Source organism: Panthera onca, chromosome A2, assembly GCF_046562875.1.
Source record: "Panthera onca isolate mPanOnc1 chromosome A2, mPanOnc1 haplotype 2, whole genome shotgun sequence".
Classification (NCBI taxonomy): domain Eukaryota; kingdom Metazoa; phylum Chordata; class Mammalia; order Carnivora; family Felidae; genus Panthera; species Panthera onca.
In genome coordinates this window covers 143,669,220-143,695,362 of record NC_138340.1, presented here as the reverse complement: position 1 = coordinate 143,695,362, position 26,143 = coordinate 143,669,220, and the positions used below count along the sequence as shown (strand labels likewise).

General features: G+C 40.7%; 1 protein-coding gene across 6 annotated transcripts in view; it reads left to right on the top strand.

Moving 5' to 3' along the window:
- GRM8 (glutamate metabotropic receptor 8) overlaps nucleotides 1-26,143 on the top strand; it is a 759,243-nt gene that overhangs the window by 15,700 nt on the left and 717,400 nt on the right. The window contains exons 1-2 of one of the 6 annotated variants that reach the window (XM_060633024.3): nucleotides 3,227-3,502; nucleotides 4,161-4,413. The exons of the other annotated variants lie outside the window; for them this stretch is intronic. The gene's annotated coding sequence lies outside the window, so the exon portion shown is untranslated. Of the gene's footprint in view, nucleotides 1-3,226; nucleotides 3,503-4,160; nucleotides 4,414-26,143 lie in introns of those variants that run through there. 6 annotated transcript variants of the gene reach the window in all.

The window sequence follows — 26,143 nt, the reverse complement described above, 5'->3', positions numbered from 1 at the left end:
TCCGAGGCTTCTCAAATGACAGGACCCAGTGTGTGAGTATATGCCTCCCCTTCACCCCCAGAATCATTTCTACCAATTGAAGCATTTCACATTTCTTAGGTGTGTTGGGAGTGAAAACAAGTTTGATAGCCACAGATGAAGACTTCAATGATCTGAACTTTTTAGAAGCACTGCTGTGCCTTAAAACACACACATGTCATATATGGGTTAATATGGGGGCAGAGTGGTCACTTCAGTGATTGTTTAATCCTTACAGCAAGTTAATGGTTTTAGATAATAGTAGTATCAATTAGGATAATGTGACATGTAACTGCAGAATAGCAAACCGAGAACTGCTTCACCCCATGTGTCTAGAAGTGAAAATGCCACCCTAGTGGCTCTTATATTGCAGAGACACCGATGAAAAGAGGGGCCAGGCTCTCAGAGATTATGTAGTTTGGAAAGAATTAAAAAAGAATTAGGGGGCCTTTTGGAAATGTTGACTGAGAAGCCCATAATTTAAATTATTTTTTAAAAAGCAATTTTGAGGAATTTTCATATGTTTTATAAAGAGCTTAGATTCCCCCCTTTTCTAGAACATTTTCCAGCCTTTGCCTTTAAATTAGAGCAATTCTGTTCCTCAAAACACTAATCATATACTTACTTTGAGCAAAGATTGAACATTCTAAGTTAAAAATAACATCGATGCTTGGAGGTAACCATTCACATTAATGTCCATGTAGATGCATCTGGGTAATAAAAGGACAATGTTAGATACAATTTCTCTCCCTTTTGTTTTTCTAGTTAACTTTACCTAGAGAATGAACTTTCTACTCTTGAAGGATAGTTAAGTAGTCTTTAGTATCTACTTCCCAAAGCAATAAAATGAGACTTAAATAGAAATCCTCTTGTGGGTGGGATAATTTCTTTCCATGTGCAAGTGTTCTGGTTATAAATGGCTAAAACTGACTTTAATGTTAAGTAAATGAAGTACAGTGAAATATCCCATTACCCTGGGAGTCTTCACCTACCTTGCTCTGTTTACAAAGGTGTTTTCTTTTGAGACTCTATGAATGGTAGCAACCACTTCCATAAAGACAAGCATTTTGCAAGTTTTTTTTGTTGCATACAATGGACTTTATTAACTGTAAACTCAGACAAAATAAATCTGCCATAGTTGGGCTCATCTTAGATGGACAGAGATATGTGCCCAATCAGTAAACTCAGCAGGAGGTAACATTTCATGTTAAATATTACTTGATGGCAAATAAATTGAAAGGTGAACTCTTTAAGCCAATCCTTTGCTACTGTAGGAAGCTCTAATTTAACTTTGTAAGGAGCCCTCTCACCTCAAATGAGAGATGATGGGTACTCTCTCTTATAGTGGCTCTAAGTGAGAGTGTTGGGGGAAGTGAGCATTGCCCCTGGTCCCTGGCACTTCAACTTGGAGTCAGATAATAAATATTTATAAATATAAATGTAATACAGACTTGGTAATATCAGTTCCCTTCTTAAAACCCCTTAATGGCTACCATTAACTCCAGGATGAAGGTCTACATCTACTTTGGGAAGTCTTTTCTCATTTCTCTTGACTAGATTAAGTTTCTTTGTTTACATGTAACAAAGCTCCAGTAGGGCAGGATATATCTATGATATATATGAAGGCATGGATCTCTTGTTTGTTGCTATATTTCCAGCACCTAGCATGGACCTGTCTGGGAATCAATAAATGTTTGCTAAATGAATGAATGAATGAATGAACTGTATCTCTCTACCTCCTCCATCTATACTCTCTCCCTCACCCCAGGCCCAAACATTGGAAATAATCTGTGTTGGGTAGATAGGACAGAAATGGAATTTTATTTGTTTTACTTTTATACTCTTCGAGAGAAAGGAACAGAAGGAGGAAGCAGTGCGGAAAGTAGGAGACATAGTATATTTTGGGAGTTACTATTTTCATGTGCTTCCTCATATTCCTACAAATCCACATTTTCCCTAAACAGTTTTTTAAAATTAAAAATTTAATAAGCAAAAGACATTAGCACATTCTCATTTTGAAAAGTTTAAGCAATGGATAAGTAAATAGTGTAAAATGGAAGGAGATCACATCTAAACCCATATCTATTAGTAAAATTATATACACAGACACATAATTTTATTAAAAGATATATGTCTTATGACTTTTTTCATGGAATAATCTGGGAGACATTTCCATTTTGTTAATATAGTTCTGTGTCAGTAATTTTCAACCGTGGCTGCACATTAGCATTACCTGGATAGCTTAAAAAAAAAAAAAAAGGATGCTCAAACTCTATCCGAGACCAGTGAAATTGGGGTGGGGCCCTGGCATTGGTATACTTTAAATAACTGCTAGGTGCTTCTAATACTTGTGTAGGATTGAGAACTAGGAACCTCTTTGTTTTTTTTTTAACAGCTGCTTGGGTTTTGATTATATGAATAGACCGTAATTTATTTAAAAAATCCCTTAGTGATAGGTTACTTCCCTTTGATTTCTTAAGATTGTTTGTCATTTGAAAAAAAGTTAAAACAGTACTAGAGGCTCATCTCAACACAATAGCTCAAGTGAATTTTGGAACCATAGGGCCCCTTTATGGAACAACAAAGGGGCTGAATTAATGAATTACCGAAACACCTTGCTATAAGACAGACTCACAGGCACACATCACAGACTGTGGCTGTTGATGACATTAAGTAAGAGAGTCAGTGTAGGGGGTCATGTGCTTGAAATGCTGAAGGAGCATGATGACTCTTGTTGGGTGCAGCAGATTTTAAACTTGGTGAATTTAAGTTAATCTTACTTTCCTTTTTTCTAACTCTGTAGGGTCTGAAATCCTACAGTGAATTCTGAAGATATCTTAAGAGCTTGCTTAGTGATTAATGCCTAAATTTTGAGTATTTTAAATAATGAGGTTGTTTTGAAAATAGTGAGGAATCTTTCTAAGAGAATGGCTTGTGACTGGATGCTGTCTGTCTGTCTATCTATCTATTCATTCTGCTCATGAATATTTGTTGAGCGGCTATGACAGGCCAGGTTAAGGTTAATCTTCACTGTGGGGCTAGAGAAGGAACAAGAAAAATCTATGTCCTCACGGGAGTTTACATTCTGGTGGGTGTAGAAAATGTGTACAAATAAATGTAGACAGAGAGTGACCATGTCATAAAGAAAATAAAGGAGGTGGGCAAAACAGGGCATGAGCTTGGGTGGCAGGGAGGGCCCCTCTGTGAGGTCACCATGGAATGATAGGACAAAGCCAGTCAGTTAACAACTAGGAGAAAAGCATCCAGATAAATCTTTTTCTCCAAGCTCTCCCTCAACCCAGGCCCTGGTCTGAGAGTATCTCAAAGGAAACCAAGTCTTGCAGAATGAAGCCCCTGTCCTACCCCCTCTCTCCCCCCCTTTATTGTCTAGGTATTCAGAGCCAGTATAGATGGATACAGGAGACCGGGATGGGAAAGGATCTACAGGGCCTCTTCTTTCCTGACTGTGGCACCAGGGACACAGGTCTGATACCCTGCCCTTTTTTTTTTTTTTTTTTAGTATTTATTTATTTATCTTTGAGACCGAGATAGAGCACAAGCAGGGGAGGGACAAAGAAGGAGAGAGGGAATCTCAAGCAGGCTCCACACAGCGCAGAGCTGGATGCTGGGTGGGATCTCACAACCCTGGGATCATGACCTAAGCCGAAATCAAGAGTCAGATGCTTAACTGACTGAGCCACCCAGGTGTGATTCCCTGACTTTTGAGAATCCTGGCCCCTACCCCATCTCCCTCACTCAACTGTCCCTAAAGCCTCAGGCCAAGCCAGACCCCAGGGCTAAGTCAGCAGGTGCCACCATGTCGGGTCCTTAGGCCTCTTGGTGTCTCAGGAGCACTGCCTATATGGGTGAGGTCTCCTGAGCATCCTTATTGATTTGAAGTCCAGGTCCTTGGGAATCCCAAGGGTGGGACCAGTCCTCAGGATTTTGGAGAACATGACATCATCAAAGAGGCTGACCCTTCTCCTAGCAGGCTGGACAACACCATAGGAAGAAGGGAGCCTGGGACCTCGCAGGAGGGAGAGGGGAGCTGTGTGGGCACAGTGAGACTTCCAGGGTAGGTGGGCAGTCAGGGGTTGGAGGTTTCCAGGTCACTTCTTCCTGTCACCATCCCCTGTGTCTAGGCCAGCCATGTTGTGTGCAGCTGTGACCAGATGGAGGACACTGATAAGAGACTTGAGCACAGCTATAGGGGCGGTGATCCAGAGGCCCACTTGGAAAAACCCACAGAGCCAACTCAAGGTCCCTCGGAGAAATTGAACAGGCGGAGGGAGCAGTAGAAGAGCTCATTTCCAGCACAAGGGATAAACAGAGCAGGCTTGAGGCTTGATTAAGGGTTCGAGAAGCATGTCTGGAAATCATCCAGAAGTCCGCTGAGTGAGTAGAAGGAGGAGGTCATGAGGGGACAGCAGGGCATTAAGTAGAAAGAAACAATGGCTAAGGCAATCCTGCATAGCCTTGGGAGACAGGGCAGACAGGGTGGAATCAGGAAGCCTGCCCAAGGCACCTTGCCCTCCCGTTTGATCTGGAGCCACCGGCAGCACTCACGGATGAAGTTAGGCACAAACAGGAAGATATTTTCACCTGGTGTCGTGGCAGCCCCCTTGCCGCCCCTGGGCCCCATCTGGAGGTGGCATCCGAGTCCCAGCCCCGCTGCTCCCTCACCCTCCAGCCCAGTGCCTCAGGCCAAGCCAACAAATAGTGCACAGGCCTCCATTGCCCCTGCCCTGGCTGCTATTTATTTTTTAAGAAGTTGTCTGAAAACCTCTCTAGAGCAAGTCAGGATACACACACACACACACACACGCACACACAAGGAAAGTCCTATGCTCTTCTTTCTACCTACCCATTCAACCTAATTATTGCAGTGGTTGGTTTAAAAACAATTATTGACATTATTTTTTTTAGGGAAGTTTTAGGTTTACAGCAGAATTGAAGATGGTGGTGGTTTTATTTGGTTTCAGAACAGGTTCTTCCCAGACTCTCGTCAAGATAACTTTTTGCAACCAAAGGTGTACCTTCCTAGGAAGACTTACAATCCAAAGGCTGTCCCCTGGCTCCTGCCCAGTAGTTCTCAAACTTTAGCATGCATCAAAATCACCCAGACGGCTTGTTAAAATACAGATTGCTGAGCCCCACCTTTCGAATTTCTGAGTCAGTAGGTCTGGGTTGGGGTCTAAGATTTTGCATTTCTAACAGTTTCCGGTGATGCTGATGCCGCTGTTTCGCAGGCCACACTTTGAGAACCACTGCTCCATATAAATCACTTGCTGGCTGACTTAGCAAGTAAAAGTACACAAAACAAAAATGAGATTTAACAATGTTCTCTCTGGCAGCAGATTTTTTTCTTTTGACTCATGCCTGGTTGGATTTCTGTTCATATTGGTCATAATCACAGCAGCTGCTATATGGATCTACTTTTAATTGTGTGCCCTTTTGGAAGTTGTGTTCCTTATTAAATAATGCATAGCTCAGGAGTAATGATCAGCATAATGGTCACTTGAACATGATTCCTAAAGCAGGGTCACTCAGATTACCACTTTTACTCATTTTTACTACCTGTGACAGTAGAGCAGACTGATTTAAGAAACTTAGACTGTAAGATACACATTAACTGGGAATTGAGAACAGTAAAAGAAGAAAGAAACTATGATTTGTCTCAGCTACCAGCAATTTGTCTTCAGAAACCATGACAGCTACCTCCTGATTCCCATTATGCAATGAGATTGCAAATAACATTCCACAGCAGTCTTAATCAATAGAGGGTCACAAGAGGCCCTTCTTTCCCCATGGTGGGAAAAAAATGTCCTTTTTACCAATTTAAGTGATAGAATACACTCTCTGGCAAAAGACAGAGACATCTCTTTTAGCTGTAATTGGGGATTTTCCTTAATCTCTAAGCACTCTTCTTAACATAAAACATACACAAAATCTTTGTGTATTTTAAGTACATGGTGAGCACCAGGCTGGTGGGGTGGGAAGGAGTCCAGGTATAGCATCATCCAAAGAAACCTTTATCTGTTTCCAGAATGAGGCCAAACTCTGCTGCTTTACTCCATTAGGCCCAGCAAGCTAATAAGCATGTGTTCTCCACGTTGGTCATTAGTCTCCTTCCAAGACTCTCCTAGGCTTCCCTCTGTGCTTGGGAGGCGGGGTTCCTTGGTGTAACATAGCCCCAGATCTATTGGTTATGTCCAGCTTCTGAGAATTCATGGGTCTGTCTCTGTGTCCCCCATAGTGCCACACTGGGCTTCCTTGGGATGTGAGGATGGTGATGTATTTTTGCTCCGGCTTCTCACCTTTGCTTCCTTTCAGGTAGACTGAGAGTAAACTCTAGCTTTGATTCGTGCTTGTACTATTTCTTACACTTTACGTGTTTACACTGTGACAATTCTGTAAAACTTCTCAAAGTAGTTTATTATCTTCGCTCTGAGAACGTTTGAATTTATATTGTTTATAAAGCAAATGGCATTTCATACTTATGCAGATTTGTTGTGCAGATATTTGTGGTTTATAGATATTTATTACAAGGGGCTGTCTCTTCACATTATAGATTATTATAATATGCTTATCTAGTGGGGCTGATACTCTTGAGTAAAACAGATTAATATGAATTATATAAAATAGGTCAGGCTCTGAAGTCAGATTGCCTGGGTTCAAATTCTGATGTAATGCTTATTAGCTATATTACCTTAAGCAAGCTGTTTAATCTCTCTATCTATAAAGACTAGATAATAATACTAATTCCTTCATAAGTTTTTAAATGAAGATAAACAAGATAAAGTGCATGGAGTCCTAAGCAAGATGCTTGGAAAATAGCACCATAAATGTTTGCTATAATGATAATGAGGAGGAAGATACTGATGTCCACCATCAGTAGGATATTCATTTTGAGTTATACCTTTTTTTCCAATTTCTCAACCGTTCGTCCTGACTTGCCTTATTTTGTGAACAATGGGAGGTTAGCATTAGAGGTGTAGTCATTGACCAAGAAACAACACAATTAATAGGTCCAAATAGACTCTGGCATGGAGCAAGGCTATCTAATTTTTCTGAAGGCTAGACATGAGACTGGGACCTTGCCAACTCCATGCTCCAGCCAATTGAGCTAAAAAAGTAGTGGTACTGTTATTCTTTGCAAATCCACGTGTTAGGTGGTAGGAGTCCGTTTTATTTAATAATCAGAAAACCAAGGGAAAGATTGGATGACCCAAAGATAAGCTGTGCTAATTTTGCTGTTGTTCCAGCACTCAAACAAAAATGCTACTAGGTTTCAATAAAAAAAAAATGAATTTTTCTCCTTTGGATTCTTTCCTGGTACCCCACTTTGAAAGTACAAGAGGTGGAGTTGTGGTTGAGGAGAAGCAGCTGGCTATGCTAGAGCTGGGTGGCAGCCTTTAAATCTGTCTTTCCGGTTAGAATTCCCTTTCTTTTCTGTGTTTGATACAATGTCCCAACATAGAAACACAGGCTCACTCTGGACCAAGAACCCTACCTTTTTATTGAGAGAGTAATTTTTCTTTCTCCTAGGGATGAATTGCATAACATTTGTACCTATCACCTTCTGATACAAATGTCAGAAATGTAAGCACTGAAAGAATTCAGAGGTACTTTCTTTCGAAGTCATATTCATTTTTGGATAACCAGAAAAATAGAGTGGAACTAAATATATTAAATTTGGACTCACACTATGACCTATCTTTTTCCACCTATTTACAATGTGAATAATTCAGTCAAATACCTATCAATTATGCCCCGGTAAATTTTCACTTCAAACATGGATAATTTACTCACATGTGAAAGGACTTCATAGGGAAAAAGAACTGAAATTTTCATAATGCAGAATTCTAGTGAGGTCTTGTTAGGAAGGACAGAATCCTATCAGAGTGTTGGGAGATAATGCCAAATAGTTCTTGGTTTAGTTCTTTAAACTTGGTAAGTGCTAAATCTCCTTTTTTCCACCAAGAGAAGCAGAATAAGATGAAGAAATGCCAGCATAGTATTCACTTATTCACCTCCTTTAACAGGTGAAACAGGTAATAGTAAATCAATCCCCCAGCAGGTGTTTATTCATGTATTTATCTTGTAGGTATATGCATCATGTTTGACACTCTAGGGAACAGCTATGAAAGTAGGTTTTAAGCTTTTACATTGCTTAGATCTAGTTGGGGAGAAATATATAAAATAACAACAAACTACATAAAACAATATTGTAAGGGCTATAGTGTGGTGCCAGGGTTTCAAAGAAAGGCTGACCTCACCTGAAGAAGTTGCAGTTATCCGTCAAGGGTTCCTGTGGTAATGTGGGGTTTGGCTGGACCCAGAGGGATGAGTAGGAGCCTCTCAACCAAGAGACTAGGAGAGGAGGAAGGCTCTTCCAGGCGTGGGAAATCCCATGAACCTTTGACCTGATGCACGGCCCTGTTCAACTAAGTGAAGACGGAAGTAAATGAAAACCATGTTCCTTCCTCATACCATGTCTCTCCTATGATGATAAAACCTGAAAGGATCACTTTAAGAGTCTTCTGGGAGGATTCAAAATGAGGAAGGTTGAAGGGCTATTTTCCCTGCTCCCATTGAATACAAAATTTGTGACCGCTATTAAAATCCAAGCAAGTGTGTATAGAGCATCCAGAGGGCAGAATGCCCAGCCCCCAGTCAGGGGTAGGCATAGATAAAGGGGCGAGTTGCTGTGGGATTCAAGGAGGGGGCTAGTGGGCCCAGGAAAACCCTTACCCCATCCCCATTCTTTGTACTTTGGAAATCCATGAAACATAAGATCAAAAAATTTTTTTTTTCATTTGTCACATGCATATCTGTTTTTTTAAATCTTTATTCACTTTTGAGAGACAGATACAGAGCATGAGTGGGGGAGGGACAGAGAGGGGGACACAGGCTCCAGGCAGGCTCCGAAGCAGGCTCCAGGCTCTGAGCACTCAGCACAGAGTGCACTCAGCAGAGAGCCCGACCCAGGACTGGAACCCACGAACTCTGAGATCATGACCTGAGCCGAAGTCGGATGCTCAACCGACTGAGCCACCTAGGCACCCTGTCACGTGCATATCTTGACTGTTCATATTCTTATTAAGCATAGATATATAATTTATTGTTGAGAGAGAAATTAAATACAGTATCAGTGAATCAACTTTATTTGCCTCATTCCAATAAGGAAAGCCACCATCCTTGAGAGGCTCACAGTTTCTTATTTCTATCTTCTTGACCCCTCACTAAACTGAGAGTAATCATATCTGTACTTCCTCTGTTTCACAAAGTGGTCATAGATCTTGAAAATGTAAAAATTTGGGGGAATTTACAGTATTCTAAGTGTTAAGTGTTTTGAATGATTTGGATGTAGGTTCTAAATTGAAAATGGCGTAAGTGATTATTTTTCTTCTTAATGCTGCAGTACTTTAACTCGTAATTTCTACTCTTGTAACCCCACTGATTTAAATGGGAGCTAGATGTGAGATGTTTTGTTGTCTTTGAAACCACTGGGATAGAATTTTAAATCCTTGGATTTTTTTCCCCCTCTGCCCGAGGAAATGAAGATACTGGAAATTCCATTTTTTAGTTTGGATTACTTTATTTCATTTATATTCATGCAGCTAAAGTACCTAGTGAAGTATTGCATGCGTATAAATTAGTATTTACAGGTAACACCTTGCTGAAAATAAAATAGATTAAGTGGAGAATATTTTTCCCACAGCTTCCTTCTCTAACGAAAATAAAATAACCCAGCACCACTTCTTAACTGAATGCCCCATCTGGCACCTCCATGCTGCTCTGAGCCAACACTGTCCTGGGAGTAGTGTGGGGCCAAGGGTCTACATGCGAATCAGGGTGGGTTTAAACACATGCTGGGAGAATTGGGATTTGAAGCTTCAGGCTTATATTTACTTTTATGTATTTCTCTGACTTATGGGGAACTAAAAGGAAAACCTGTATTTTTGGACTGTAATTACAGTTAAATTTCAGCCTGTACCAATCAGTATTAGGCCTAACATATGATAAAAAAACGGATATTAAATCAGTGATCTAACATACAGTAGTGGTCCAAGGTTGGTGAAGAAATATTATTTTAACCCCTTATTTTTAAAATTTCATGATGTTTAAACTAATAACCTTAATATTTCATTCTAGTAAAGTGGTACAAGTTTAGGATTTTGAAGGTAAATAAATGTAAAACCTATAAATATGCTGATCACATCTACATGATAAGAATTATCCTTAAAGAATCTATTTTCTGTTAGAAAGTGATTCTTATTGGGGCACCTGGGTAGCTTAGTCGGTTAAGCATCTGACTTTGGCTCAGGTCATCTCACGGTTCGTGGGTTCGAGCCCTGTGTTGGGCTCTGTGCTGACAGCTTAGAGCCTGGAGTCTGCTTTGGATTCTCTGTCTCCCTCTCTCTCTGGCCTTTCGCTGCTTGTTCTCTCTCTCTCTCTCTCTCTCAAATAAGTAAACATACAATAATTAAAAAAAAGGAAAATGATTCTTATGAAGGAAAAAGGATAGTTTTGCTTTGCGCTTTTTTTTATGTAACTCAGTTAAATTCATTAGTGGGGTTCCACTGTTTTCAAATATACTCACTAACCAACATTTAAAACATGTTTTAGGAAACTTGGTGCAAAATATTTTTTTCTGAAGTTGTTTTTCCTAGTTCTCCTTTAAAAAAATTTTTTTAGTTTATGTTTTGAGAGAGAGAGCGAGCGAGCGCAAGCAGGGGAGGGGCAGAGAGAGAGGGAGAGAATCCCAAGCAGGCTCCACATTGTCAGCACAGAGCCGGATTGCAGGGCTCGAACTCATGAACTTGTGAGATCATGACCTGAACTGTAAACAAGAGTTGGGATGCTTAACTGACTGAGCCACCCAGGTGCCCCTTCCTATTCTCCTAATACTTGCCATTATGGAACCTTAGAGATGGAAGGGATTTCTGAGATCTTCTATTACAGCTTTTCATTCAAAGCAGAATCTAATCTATTAAGATCCTTGGTACATAGTCATTCAGTGCTGCCTTTTGCTCCTCTTAACTGTGTCACATATGTCTCCACCCAACCCCCCTCTAGAATATAATGTTCTTGACAGTAAGAAAGATGCCGGACTCATCTTTATGTTCCTGAGGGTGCCTGGCATGGTCCTTGGCACATAGTAGGTACCAAATGAATGCATCCTTAACTGATTTAACAATGTCAGTGAGGGGATGCAATATTCTCACCAACTGTCCACTCCATTTTGTAATGGAATAATTTTTTTCTTTATTCTGACCTGAATTTCTTCTCCCCTGTGAATAGTTTTCAGAATGATTTAATTCCGTAAAGCATGGGGAAGCCTATCTAGCCAGTTGGACCAGATGAAGCAATCCTGGTGCTTAAGAGGGGGGCAGATGTCATGGTCAATCACTTCTACCCATTGGTCCTGCTCCTGTCTTCTGATACATCTTTTTCATGAGACATACAGTCCTTCAAATGTTTGCAGATCCCTGTTGTTCCTGAGTCTTGAGTTCTTTAGGCTCAAAGTTCCTATTGTTTACCTGCTCCTACTAGTAACAGCATAAAAGCTAACGTTTGAAAGCTTCCTATATACCAGGTGCTGTGCTAAACACTTAGCATGCCTGATCATATTTGATCCTTATCACAATTCCATCAGATAGCTATGGTTTTCAGATGAGGAAATGAGGCTTATTAAGGTTCCTTAGATAACTGACTTAGAAAGTAAGTGGCCATGCCATACTCAAACTGTGGTCTGACAAATGCAAAAGCTCATGATTTTAACCACTTTTTTGTATAGCCTTTCATATAGTATGATTTTAAATCCTTTCTGTTATGGCTTCCTTCCCCCTGAACACAATCCTGCTGGTAGTTTAACTCTGTTCTAAGTTAAATCCATTTTTCCTTGCTATTCTAAAAGATTGCTTTTGAGCAGAAGAGTTAACACACAGAACCTCAGCTCTGTAAGCTTTCCACTTGTAAGCCTCAGTGTGGAGTGGCTGGAATGGCAGATGGGCTGGCCAGCACATCCTCAGTGGGCAGTGACCTCAATACAAGGATCAAGTCTGACTACCCATGGCCTCATATGGCCTCCCTGCTCCTGGAGTGGTCACACAGCTCCTTGGGAAATGTTGGGAAGTGTGTACTCCTTTAGCAGTGTTGATGGGAGCTTTCTATTGTTCCAGATGTTTTCCAAGGAGGATACTGGATGGGAAGAATTTGTATTATTACAGATGGCCATAGCACTTTATGTATCAGGAAGTTTTCCATGGAAGGATGAATGTATACAAAATTATTCTTTGAAGTTAGTGGCAGGATGTGGTAAAACTACTTGGACTTCAGGAAAACACTGAGAACATTAAAATAAATACATGGTTTGCACCTACTCCTTTCCCAAACTAAAATATGACGCACAATAGCATTTCCTCAACATGTGGGATCAAGTTCTAGATCAAATGCAGAGATGACAAAATGAACGTATTTGTATTAAGGTTCTTTGATTTACTCCTCATTTCCATTGAGTCTAGCTTTGAATGGTTGGGTAGAGATATTGGGACCAAAGTTTATGATACTATCAACATCAGAATAACAGACGATACATTTTCATATATGTGGGGAGAGAACAGAGTTCCCATCCTATTTCCTGTACCTTGGCAGAAGAAGAGAATTGTTTTTTTTCAGCCACTTTTGGGGGTAGACTTGGTCAGCAGCCCCTCTTGTCCATCAGGTAACCAGCCCCAGAGCCTCCTGATACTGCTGCTGTGTATTCATGGCTGCCCCCACCCCCTTTCTTCCTCTGTTAACCTGCCTTATTATTCTACTCCAAGGCTTCTTTAACCATGCTAGGATGTATTTGGTTATACGTTTACTTTGAAAACACGGTTGATCTTTTTAGAGTTCCTCTAGATTTTCCTATTAGATAAAAACAGATTTTTATACCTTTTGTTTCCATGGTAATGGATTCCAGGACTACTTTAGAAAACAACTAGCTTCGTGTGCCAGTGGAAAGTTGGAGCATTATGGCCTAACACGATAAATATTAGCCCACCTGTAAAAGGAGAGCAAACTAGATAGAAACACTTAGAACCATGGTCGTGAGATAACGTGAGCATATTTTAAATGAAATCAGTGGAATTTGGAAAGCGAGTCTTGGCATTGCAGGCAAATGGTTTGGGAGCATTAGCATGAAATTTAGTGTTCACTAATCAGCTCAAGGCAGAAAGAGCTTAATTAACTTGAGGCATTAGTTTTAAATTTAACAGTTTAGAAGAAGCCATAGAACCCCATTTCTAAATCTTCAGAAACTTTCCCAAGTTTTTGCAAGGCTCAGTTCTGCTCTTGGGAAGTTGGAGGAGGATGTAGGCAGAGAAGAGCCTTCCTTGGGCTGTTTGCCTTTTGGTGAAAGGGAGATTATTTCCAAAACCTCAAGGGAGACTATCTGGTATTGTCGGCAAATGTACCTTTTAGGAATCTGGGGTACAGACTATATAACTCAATAGAAAATCTATTAGAGTTGGCTAAAGACAGGGCAAACATAAAAAGCAGATATTTTTCCTGGGAAAAATAGAGCTACTTTTATAAAGAGTCTTAGGTTTCTGAGCATGTGGAAGGGAAAGGAATAATAAGATTTTTGAGGTCAACCCTGACTGCCCCTAGAAGCCTGCTTTTTGTTATAAGGAGGAAGAATGAGAGGGAAGAGGAAAGGCAGAGGGAAGAAAAGAGGAAGGAAGAGTGGAGAGGAAGATCAGAGGTGTGCACCAAGCTGACTGTGCTTATTTGGAAGGAGAGAATGAAAGTCCCTTTTGTCCTAATGCGGACTTTAATATTTAAAATTACCCTTGCCATTATTGAGGATATTAAGATGCTTTTATGTTGAACTGATTAAAATTACATTTGGAATAATAAGTGGCATGTAATGTACAAATACCTTCCCCAGACACCTTTAAAAAGTTTTTTTTTTAAGCATAAAAATCATAAACAACTGTAATGGAAAGTTTCCAGAAGCATTCTTCTAGGAGACATAGAGTTGTGGGGCCAGGAACACAGGGACAGCAGGTCTTATGAAATGTTTTACTATAAGACTGGGGGCTCTCCACCTGCCTGGAAGGATTCAGGACATTGCTTCTAATGAAATTAAAGGGAGGTTGAACTACTCTGGAACTCTATTCATTTTCTTCTTAATATTTCTAAGATTGAAGATGCCTGTTAATACAGGTCTTTTATGTATCTGGTAGGGAGAGTTTACGAAGGCTGATTGATTTTGATCTAGCTCATTTCTTTCAGCATTTGCAGCAGTGATCCAAATGATCACACTTGTTTTTCCCCTTGTCCACACTGCATTAGACCTTTTTCAAACCCACTTTATTTCCATTTCTCCTCCCCAGCAGCATGGGTTGCACACAAATGGCTTTTGTAATTGGAATGTAAATGTACCATCCTCTCCAAGGAGGGAGGCTCCACTTTGCTGAAGGTTAGCTGAGACCCAAGGCTTGGCAAGGAGTCCCTTAGGGTATGCTGGCAGGTCAGCCTGCTGGCTTTGAAAAGAGCCTTCCATGAGTACCACTGCAAGCATTTACCAACCCACTGTAATTCCCAAGGGAAAGCTCTGTGGCTTCCTGGAGGGTTCCTTTCTTTATCTCCACCCCAAATGGGTACCCAAATGGCAGACAGACTGCTCCCTCGTGAAAAGGTCTAGTTAACTCCAGATGACCCTGGTGTAAGAGAGGGAGTTGCCTCCACCCACTCCCACTTCTCCTCCGCAATCTCTCCTTTGCCCTTTTCCTGCTTTCCTGTGGGTTGCTTGAACATTTTATAGAATTCCATTTTAATTTAGAGTGGTGTTATTTTGATTTGATTTCTATTTTAGGGTATGTCTCTTTAAATAGCTTTTTTTTGGTGGTTCTCCATATAACATTTATTTATACATAATTTTTCATAGTCTACCGGTGTTGATATTTTACCAGTTCCATTGAAGTGTAGGAACTTATGTCCCTTTACCCTCCCCCTTTTATCATTGTTTTAAATATGTCCTCTGCATACTTGAGAACCATAATTGATAGTATTATGATTTTTGCTTTATTCTTAAACTATATTTAGAAAACTGAAGAGAAATAAAATCTTGTATTTATCCATACTTTTGCTCTGTTGTTCTTCTTTCCTGATGTTCAAAGATTCCTTTTTTAATCTTTTCCTTTGTTTAGAGACCTGTCTTTAGCCATTGTTTTGGGTAGGCCTGTTACTTTTCCTTCTGAGAATGTCCTTCCTGAAGCATATTTTCTCTGGACATAGAATCCTGGATTGATTATCCTTTTCTTCCTTTTTTGAAAGCCATTGCACCATTTCCTTCAGGCCTCCTTGATTTCTTATGAGAAATCCTCTATAGTTAATGCATTGTTTCTCATTGGCTACTTTCCAGATTTTGTCTTTGTCTTTAGTTTTCAGAAGTGTGATGATAATGTGTCTTGGTGTGGATTTCTGGGTTTATCCTGTTTGGTCTTTACTGAGATTCTTGGGTCTTCTTTTGCCAAGTTTGTGAAGTTTTCAGCCATTATTTCTTTAAATACTTGTTCAGCTCTACCCTCTTTTTCCTGTTCTTCTGGGAGTCAGATGATCTATATTTTAGGACTGTTTTTGATAATCCTACAGTCTCTGAGACTCTGTTCTTTTTCTTTTTTTTACTGGTCTACTTTCTCTCTATTCGATTGGGTAATTTCTATTTTTCTATCCTCAGTTCACTGATTCTTTCTCCTCTCCATTTTGCTGTTGAGCCTGTCAATTAACATTTTTTTAAAAATTTCAGTTATGTTATATTTTAGTATCAAACTATTATTTGGTTCTTCTTTATATCTTCTCTCTCTTTGCTGATAATTCTTATTTCTTTGCTAAATCTTTCTAGTTTTTCCATTTGTGTCAAGAATGTTTATAATTATTTGTTGATACCATTCTGGCTCGGGGTGGGGGGTGCCTTGATACTGCTCCATGTGACCTCCACTTACATTGCTGGGAATTGGCGCTGCAGAATGGTGATGGTAAAGTCCTGACTCTCCACTAGGCTCAACTAATACCCAACAAAGATGAAAATCCAGTCTCCCCATTCAAACTTCTCTAAGATCATCCTGGTCAGGGTATTGGGATACTTTGCTATAGTCTTGGCCTTTGCTGGTGTGGGACTAAAGTCTTTTCTGCAGTGTTTAGATGTAGTAAAATGTTCATTACCTAAAAGTTTTCTATCTAAAGCATCTAGGCTGCTCCTTTCCTGGTTCTTTGGAGAGAGGGCCTTTTTATTTTTTTTCTATATGTGTTAGAATTTCCACGTTCCTGGATTCTCTAGTATTTAGTCTAAAATATATGAGGAAAAAAGAAAATCTAGGAACTCATCGCCATGTTATTCCTTGTGTCGTGAGGTCCTTAACCTTCTTTAAAACAATTTAAAAAAAAAATTTTTTTTTAACGTTTATTTAGTTTTGAGACAGAGCATGAACGGGGAGGGTCAGAGAGAGGGAGACACAGAATCTGAAACAGGCTCCAGGCTCTGAGCTGTCAGCACAGAGCCCGACGCGGGGCTCGAACTCAAGGACCGCGAGATCATGACCTGAGCCGAAGTCAGCCGCCCAACCGACTGAGCCACCCAGGCGCCCCTAAAAAAATTTTTTTTAATGTTTATTTATTTGAGAGAGAGAGAGAGAGAGAGAGAGAGAGAAGAGAGAGAATGAGCAGGGGAGGGGCAGAGAGAGAGGGAAACACAGAATCCGAAGCAGGCTCCAGGCTCTGAGCTGTCAGCCCAGAGCCCGACGCGGGGCTCGAGCTCACAAACCATGAGATCATGACCTGAGCTGAAGTCGGATGCTTAACCAACTGAGCCACCCAGGTGCCCCAAGTTAACCTTCTTGACTTCTCTTTACCTTTCAGAGTATTCTTATGTTCTAGATGTAGTGTCCATGTTTTTAGCTATATCTAAGGGAGGAATAGGGAATGGTATGTTTACTACTTCTTCCTGTCAGAGATCCTTTTGATCCTTTTGATCTGTATCCATGCCAGAAAGTCTTTGTATTGTTGCACTCTCTCAAGGTCAGGCAACATGGTATAGTTTTGAGAACACCCAATAATTCTGGTGTTCTCAAATTCAGGGAAACTTGGCTTGGAACAAGAATTGCTTCAGGATAGAACCAGCCTCAAGCACTACAGCAATGGAAAGGACATTTTGGTGAAGAGGACCAATCACATGTTTTGTGGTTAGATGAACCTGGGTTCAAATCCTGTTTCTACCATGTAATTATATTATATATAATTATATAATTATATAACATTGATATGTTTTTTACTCTCCCTGAGCTTCATTGTGTCTACCTGTTGTGAGTAGAAGTGGCATATTTCTGGTGCCTGGTACACATCAGCTGCTATAAAAGAATAGCTACTATTGCTACAAAGCAGGTTATAAATTTTCTGGGTATTTTGTCAATAATCTGACCTCTACCAGAAGAGAAAAAGCTGAAAACCCAGTGAGGATGCTGTTTTATGTAAACAAGTCATAGTTAAATGATCTCCAGAAATGATGTCTTCCTGTACCAAATACTGTGTCCAATAAGAACTTGGAGAAAGCACAGTGGTTCCTCTAAGGAAGTGGAGTAGAATCGTTTCAAAAGCAATGGGTGGCTTGTTGTTAAAGTTAATGCTGTGATGTATCCCCATTCTCTGTTTAAAAGATTTTACAATGCAAGAAGCAAATTAAGGGAACTTGGGGAAGGTTCCTCTGCTCCCTAAGGAGCAGAGCTGGAAGAATGAGTCATTGATAGTATTTTTAGACAATGTTCTGTTGCTGATAACTTCAGCTTGATTGTTTATTGACTTCAGAATGTGTCTTTTAGCTCCTAACTACAAGTCAGGTGAGAGCTGAGGGGCAGGAAGGAGGGTCTTATTGCTTTTCCCAGGGGAAGGGTAGATTTCTAAGCTGGAAGGGACAAGGAGGCTATTCTTGGCTTTCTGAGTCAGTGGATTTAATGTTGATGGGCTCTAGATAAAGACAGTCCATGGAGACCTTTTGACCATTGTGGACGCTGAGCCAGTATGGCAGCTTGGAACACTCATGGAGGAGTGCAGCATCTGGTCAGTTTCCCAGACAGGAGATTCTTATATAAGTGATTTATTAAAAAGCATTCTCAGGAGAAAGGATGTGGTTTCAGGTGAAGCCTAGTGTCAACCTGATCCCATGAGATGCTCTGTAACATTAATCACATCAGAATCTAATCTGTCTTGAGGCACAGGAGTGAGGATTTAATATCCTTGCACCAATCAGTTCTTAGCTAGGGACAGCCTTGCCCTGAGTTAGGGATGATTCCCAAGCACCTTTGGGCAAAGTGGCTCTATTACCTAAGGTCAGTTCTCTGGAGAAGGTTACAGGTATGAGGATAGAAGTAGCACTAGCAGCTGCTGGAAGAGGGATCCCTGGAAATATGGGCGTGACTCAACAGGGCTTATCATGGCACCAGGTAAAAACCGTTGACTTGGGTAACAGAAGGTTTGGTTTCTCCCTAATTTGCAGTGTGACCTTGAGTGAATCATTCAATCTCTCTGCTCTATGTGTGAAAAAGAATTGGCAGAGGTGGACTCTTAAGGCCTTGTTTACTCAGGTGAGTTGATTGAGAACATTGGCTTTAGTAAGACCTGGGCCTTCTGACCTGTGGTCCATGGAAATAAAACCTTCAAGAAGACAAAGCAGGCAACTGTGATGATATTGCCACATAGCCTGAAACCCAGGGAGGCATCTTTGGGGACCTGGAAGGGAAGAGGCTTCCTTGCTTTGGAGGCTGGGACCCACACAAGCTTAGGGTCAGGGGCAGAAGAGCTGTATGGCTGGTGACCAAGGGGACAGCAAGGACGTATACATTAGAGACTTAGTCTGGAAAGCAGATTCTGGGTGGAACCAAGGCTCCTTGCTCCCTAAGTGGTTGCAGTGGGAACCTGCTCTAGTTAGAAGTTTAAATAAACATATTTATCCTCGTATTTTGTAAACGTTTTTTTTTTTTTTTTTTTTTTTTGGTGTGTGATTTTAATTCCAGCCCTCTAATAACGCTTTTCATAATTTGAGTACATTATTAGCAACATTTTGCAATAATTCTTTGACTTATTACTGAAGTTTGTACGTCAGTCAGGGGAAAAGGCAGATGTTTCTGGATTTTCATATGTGCCCATGTGCAGAAAATGGACAGCTGTAGGGAGCAGCAGGAGCAGGTGAGGTTGGGGTTGGGGTGGAGTGAAATCTCAGTAGTGTAAGTTCTCAGGCTCTCTCGGGACAGTGGAGCTCCTACCTGTAATGCAGACAGTTTCCTTCTCTAGGATAGAGGTTTCTATTGAGGATATGTTATTGTAATATGACACAAGTGGTTGATAGTTTGCCGTTACTCTTGCTGAAATATGGCATAGATGCTGTGTTGGTCTCTGAAACTGGTGGTTTCAGGAAATTATGTCAACATCCAACAAAATAAATTTCTGGGGAGGCTGGTTTTTTTCATGCAGGTCCTCTGATTATAAACCTTTTGCCACTCTCAAACTTTAGTTTACCCTGCATACCTTCTCAGTCTGGAAACGCCTTCACTGTGGAGTTGAATCTCAAACCAAATTGATTGGCTTCATAGTAGGTTATGGAAGAAGCCTTCAGCTGGCATTTTTTTGGGGGCATAGTCACCTATGTTGGCTTTCACCCAAAGCCAAGCATTTATTGTCTGGAGTTGGATGTTTCTAAGAACTTTTCAAGCTTGGGTATTTATTAATAAAAAGACTGCATTGTTATGGGACCAGTATCTTTTCTCCATTTTTCAAAGGGTTCTGCATCTGAGAAAGCTTCAGTCCCTTTCAGAGGGAGGAAGGTCTCAGCTTGGTGCAGCAAAAGGAAATTCTGCCAAGGAGTGAGCTGCCTATTTGCATGGGTCCTGCCAAATTTGGGAGTTGCTTAGTAGATTGGCTTTTCCAAAGGAGAAGTCAGTTTACAGCCTGGTCAGCAGATCTGTGGTCTGCTGGGGCTTGTGTACCTCAGATGTCTCATCTCCTGTGGGTGGAGGTTTTGGGATGGACTTGGAAGCTCACAGGCATATTATTGGAATTTGTGTGAGGATGGTGTGGCAATGCTGCCTTTTCTGCTGACTCTCCTTTCTCTGGGCTCTTGAAATATCTGTGTTCATAAATAGTGGCTTATTTAAAATTCAAGGCACAACTGTAAAAATCATTTCATTTAGAAAGAAAAATTAATTATTTTAAGTATCTCCTTAGGAGATTTGGTAAAAACATGACTTATGAAATAATTTTTGCCACAGAAGAAAAAGTCTTTACTGTATTTCTATATTTCAGTCTTGCTGTAGTTGACATTTTAAGGATGAAACTTCCTTGGCTGAGATGTCACCTGGACAGATATCACCATTTGCTACTAATGATGATTGATAGTAGTCAAAAAAGTTCTTCTGTGTCAAGAGGGCACTTGGAAGGCAGGTTATAAAGAGCAGTTCTCACCATCTAAAAGCATTTGTTATCACTCATGCTTTGATGCAGCAACACATTGCAGTTCTTGGCATAATGAGAGCCGGGTTTCAGGAGTTACTGCTGCCACCAAGTCTTACCTGCCAAACTATAAAGACAAACTATTTTGAGGATTAAAGGATGGAATCCCTTTGTGCTTTGTTGAAGCAGAACTGAAAGGTTTATAATGACAGACTGAATCATTAGGAGGCATGAAAGAAAAAGAAGCAGCAAGGCTGAAAGTATTCTGTGCTAGAAAAGAGTTGACGCCCTTTGAACATTTAAGTTCAAATAATGTGCCGTCCTTTATCTCCAGAGAGCACACTACTGACCCACTGTTGGTGGAGCATGTGCTATGGGTTGTTTTCCAGCAGAGAGGATATATTTTCTTCAGATCTGCCTCCGCATACTTGCCAGAGATCTCCTGTGGGACCAGCGACAGGCACTGAGGAGCCTGAAGGCTGGAGAAAGCGGGGAGGGGGTGTGTGCTAGATCGTAATGGCTAATGCTTATTGAGTGCTTGTGGTGTGCCAGTTTCCTTCGAAACAGTTTACATGGATCCCCTCAATTATTCTTCACAACTGACCATCTTATGGGGTAGGACTGCTTAATAGTCCCACCTTACAAATGGGGAAATTGAGGCTAAAGAACTTGTCCAAGGGCAGCTAGTAATCAGTGCAGCTGGGATTTGAACTCATTGTGGATCATGCCAGGGCAGCAGCTCCTAAGCAGCATAACCTGCTACAGTCTAGTGAGCATTTGAGAACATGGATTCTGGGGTCAGAGAAACATGGGCTCAAATCCTGACTCCCTCAACTGGTTAGTCTGTGAACTTGGGTAGGTTATGTAACACAGTGAGGGCAAGAAAGGAGGTCAGAGAAACCTGCTACAGATCATGGCATATAATAAACACTCAATAAATGCTAGCCACTATTAGTGTTAGAGTTTCGTTTTTGCTACAGAACAGAGTGAAGCTAAGGGGTGGTGTTTCTGTACTTGAGAGTGCCTAAGAGAATTACCGGGGCATTCTTATTAATAGACTTCTGGGCTCCACTCACAACAGATCCTAAGTCAGTCGGGTCTGAGGGAGTGGTGGGTGGTTTGACCCAGGGACCTGAATTTGTTTTTCTTCCCTTTCTTTGTTTCTTTTTGTTTGTTTATTTTTCTTTCCTTTCCTTTCCTCTTCTCTTTCTTTCTGTTTTTTCTTTCACTTTTTAATTTTAATTCCATTGTTGTTAACATATAGTGTTATATTAGTTACAGGTATATGATATAGTGATTCAACAGTTCTATACATTAGTCAGTGCTCATGATAAGTGTACTCTTTAATCTCCATCACTTGTTTCACTCATCTTCCCACCCACCTCATCTCTGGTAACCATCAGTTCTCTATCGTTAAGAGTCTGTTGGTTTCTCTCTCTCTCTCTTTTTCCCTTTGCTCATTTGTTTTGTTTCTTAAATTCCACATATGAGTGAAATCATATGGTATTTGTCTTACTCTGACTTATTTTGCTTCACATTTATACTCTCTAGCTCCATCCATGTTGTTGCAAATGGAAAGACTTCATTCTTTTTTATGGCCCAATAATATTCCGTTGTGTATATACACCACATCTTCTTTATCCATTCATCTATTGATAGACACTTGGGCTGCTTCCATAATTTGGCTATTGTGAATAATGCTGCAATAAACATAGGGGTGCATGTATCCCTTTGAATTAGTGTTTTTCTATTTTTTGACTAACCCAGTATCACGATTCCCAGTAGTGTGACTATTGGATTGTAGGGTAGTTCTGTTTTTAACTTTTTGAGGAATCTCCAAACTGTTTTTCACAGTGGCTGTACCAGTTTGCATTCCCACTGACAGTGCACAAGGTTCCTTTTTCTCCACATCCTTGCCAACACTTGTTTCTTGTATTTTTTATTTTAGCCATTCTGACAGGTGTGAGGTGATCTCTCATTGTGGTTTTGATTTGCACGCAGGAACCTGAATTTTTCAAAAGACCACTTGATATGGAACAAGTGGTCTGCAAATCTCATGTTGTGAAGCCCTGTGGTGTGGGAGTCACAGACTTGAGTCAGCTTCCTGCTCTGTGCCCATCCTGGCAAGGCTGACTGGCCACAGGCAGTGTGCACAAGGCCTCAGAATTGACCAAAATCCAGAGCTGCATTTTATCATTGATTTTATGCATTGAGCCATAATCCAGCAATGGACTGGAACACAGATATTCTGTGGACTCTCTTAATCGTTAAAAACCAAAAATAAACCACACACACAAAATTTAACCATCAAAAGGATTTTGTGTTTCATCAGTACTGGCCATTTTATAACGTGTCCTGGAGCAAACAGAGGAGTAACTGATGGATTTTGACAGCTGAGAGGGATCTTGGAGACTCGAGTCAAACTCTGATTACCCCAATGCTGAAACTGAGGACTGGAGGGAAAAGCAGCTAACTGACAGATCTCAAAGTTAGTTGGCAGCAAAGTCTACAATAGGACACTCTGGCCACCTCTGGATGAGGGGTCATGCTTGAACCCTTTGGGAAGTTCTACACTCTCTGAATTTAGGGTGACAGCATAAAGGAAGGAGGAGTATGTCATCCGCTTGCCACTGCATGTGGTCTTTTCCTGTCTGGATGCTTTTTTCCACCATGTCTAGCCAGCACCTGCCTACTCATTCTTTAGGATCTTTTGCATGCTGTCTTTTCTGGGACAGTTTCTCTGATGTCTCCCACACTTGCTCCCAACAGAGTTCATTACTCTCCCTTTAGCTACTACTGAACCTTATGGCATTTACTGCACTAACTGGAATTTTTTTTGCTACTTGTCTTATTTCCTGGGATGTAATTAAGTGGCACAAATGGAAGGAACTCTCCAATTTTTCACACTTGCAGACATCCCTGATCATTTATTCACTCATTCTCATCTATGAATGGAGCCCCCACTATATGTACCAGGTTCATGTAGAGAATACAGAGAAAAGCAAAGAATGGGCTTCATAAATGAGAAGATGCATAAAAAGTTAGATAATGTAAAATACCACTATGTACTATGAGAAAACTAGAACAAGGATGATGTAATAAATGATACTGGGTGGTCAGGAAAGGAACTTCTCAAAGGGTCTCTCATTTGAGCTGAGACTGATGATGGGACTTGAGGTCCATATAAAGATCTGAGAGAAGAGTCAGTATTCTAGAGGAAAGGAAGAGTGTGTGCAAATGAGTTAAAGTAAGAATGACCTAGGCATCTTTGAAGAAAAGAAGGAAGCCAGTGTAGAGAGAATGGAGTGTGCAAGAAGAGTAGTATAAGATGAAGAGTGGGACATAAGTAGGGGCACATCCCATAGGGCCTTGTAGGCCATAGTGGAGTGTGGTTTATAGTCCAGAGACAATGAGAAGCTGTTAGAGGTATTTGAGCAGTAATGTGGCATGGTGCAATTCACATTTTTAACAAGTCACTTTTATCTACCAAACTTTGACTTGTCCTTAGACTCTTAACACTATATGCAGGGCAGTCTGTACTTATTGATCAGGAATTTTTAAGGAAAATTAAAAAAAACTCTTTAAAACACTGTTGCTAAATTCTTTGAGGGCCTCCTTCATGTTTTAATCATTTTTGTGTGCTGAGTACTTTGTACTGTGCCTGGCAAAGAGTAGATTCTTGGTGAATATTGGTTGTATGAATGAATGGTTTCTGAATTATTTTATGCCTTGGAATAAAAAAGGAGGAAGTTTCTATTCGGTGATTAAAAAAATTTTTTTTTAATGTTTGTTTATTTTTGAGAGAGACAGAGACAGAATGCAAGTGGGTTGGGGCAGAGAGAGAGGGAGACCCAGAATCCGAGGCAGGCTCCAGGCTCTCAACTGTCAGCACAGAGCCCAACGCCGGGCTCGAATTCACGAGCTGCAAGATCATGACCTGAGCCGAAGTCGGACGCTCAACCGACTGAGCCACCCAGGCGCCCCTGTTGGGTGAGTTTTTAAAGTAAGTCCACTAAGTGGTAGGTGGTAACATAATGTGAACATTAATTGGCATCCCAGCTTATCTCAGTTCACGTCAAGCATTTTTTAGTTCTATACAATTCAGGTATAGTTAAGCTGGAAGGTGACCAAGAGGAGGCTTCCAAAGCCCTGGAAATCACAACCAGATTGTCCCAGTAGCTTTTAAGTGTCAGATAGGGAAGGCCTGGTGTATTTCTGCCTCTGGTATTATGACAGACTGAATGTTTTGAGAAACTCTCCTGATTACACACACTGAGGAATGCCGGGTATCATATAAAAATGTGTAGCTAAGCTCATAGAAATTTCAGATAAATTCACAGGGGCTAGAAATGGAGAGCTGATATCAGGGTTGGCTGCCTTGGGGGTGGGTGAAGATAAAAGGAACCTGCAGACTTGGTTTTGAACTGTCACACAACAGGGGGTGATTGAGGTAGATGGTGGAATAGGAGACAGAGTCTTGGGTGCTACAGGGTAGTGAGTCAGGGCTAATTAAGAGCCTACAAAACTTGGAAGGCTTGAAGATCTGTATCTTTAGTGAAAAGATGGACTGAAAGATCCATCTGGCAAAGAAATTTGCTGTGAGAAGTTGCTTGTTCCAGCCTTGGCTGGAAACGGGGTAATAAAAAGAGTTTCTCCTGACAATTCTGACCTCATGAGGATTTGGGGTTTAAATTTACATAATCTTCATATGCTGTCCAGGAAACCTCAAATGAAAGAATTGGGTTAAGATGATTTCTAGTGTGAGAGTGACTCAGAAGGCCTGGCAAAGTCAGATGAGGCTTCTCTTTGGAGGAATATACCCATAGTTGAGGCTCTTTAGGAACCCCACAGATTGAGATCAGCCATGTATGAGTTCACAGTAAAAAGCTACTAATTATAGAGTGCACAAGCTATAAGTAGAAACAAAAAACAATAGAATTAGACTTCCCAAGGACTTCAATATAAGAATTATCAGAGTTAGAATATAAATTAAGTATCCTTAAAATATTTATAGAAATAAAATACATTTAAAACATGAGCAAGAAACAAGAGGCTGTTAAAAATGATTAATCAAGGGGTGCCTGGGTGACTCAGTCGGCTAAGCATCTGACTTCAGCTTAGGTCATGATCTCACGGTTCGTGAGTTCGAGCCCCGCATTGGGCTGTGTGCTGACAGCTCAGAGCCTGGAGCCTGCTTTGGATTCTGTTTCTCTCTCTCTCTCTCTGCCTCTCCCCTGCTCACACTCTGTCTCTCTCTCTCAAAATTAAATAAACATTAAAATTTGTTTTAAAAACGATTAGTCAGAATTTGAAAAAGAACCCAAATGAAATTCTGGAAATAAAGAATATTATATTTTAAATTGAAAACTGAAAGGGAAAAAAAAGATTTCACCACCAAGTTTTTTTGAAATCTGACTGAAAAGGAGTTTGAATTTATAATATTGTTTAAAAGGTCTTACACATAGGGGCGCCTGGGTGGCTCAGTCAGTTAAGTGTCCGACTTCAGCTCAGGTCATGATCTCACAGTTCCTGAGTTCGAGCCGCGTGTCAGGCTCTGTGCTGACAGCTCAGAGCCTGGAGCCTGCTTTGGATTCTGTGTCTCCCTCTCTCTCTGCCCCTCCCCTGCTCACACTCT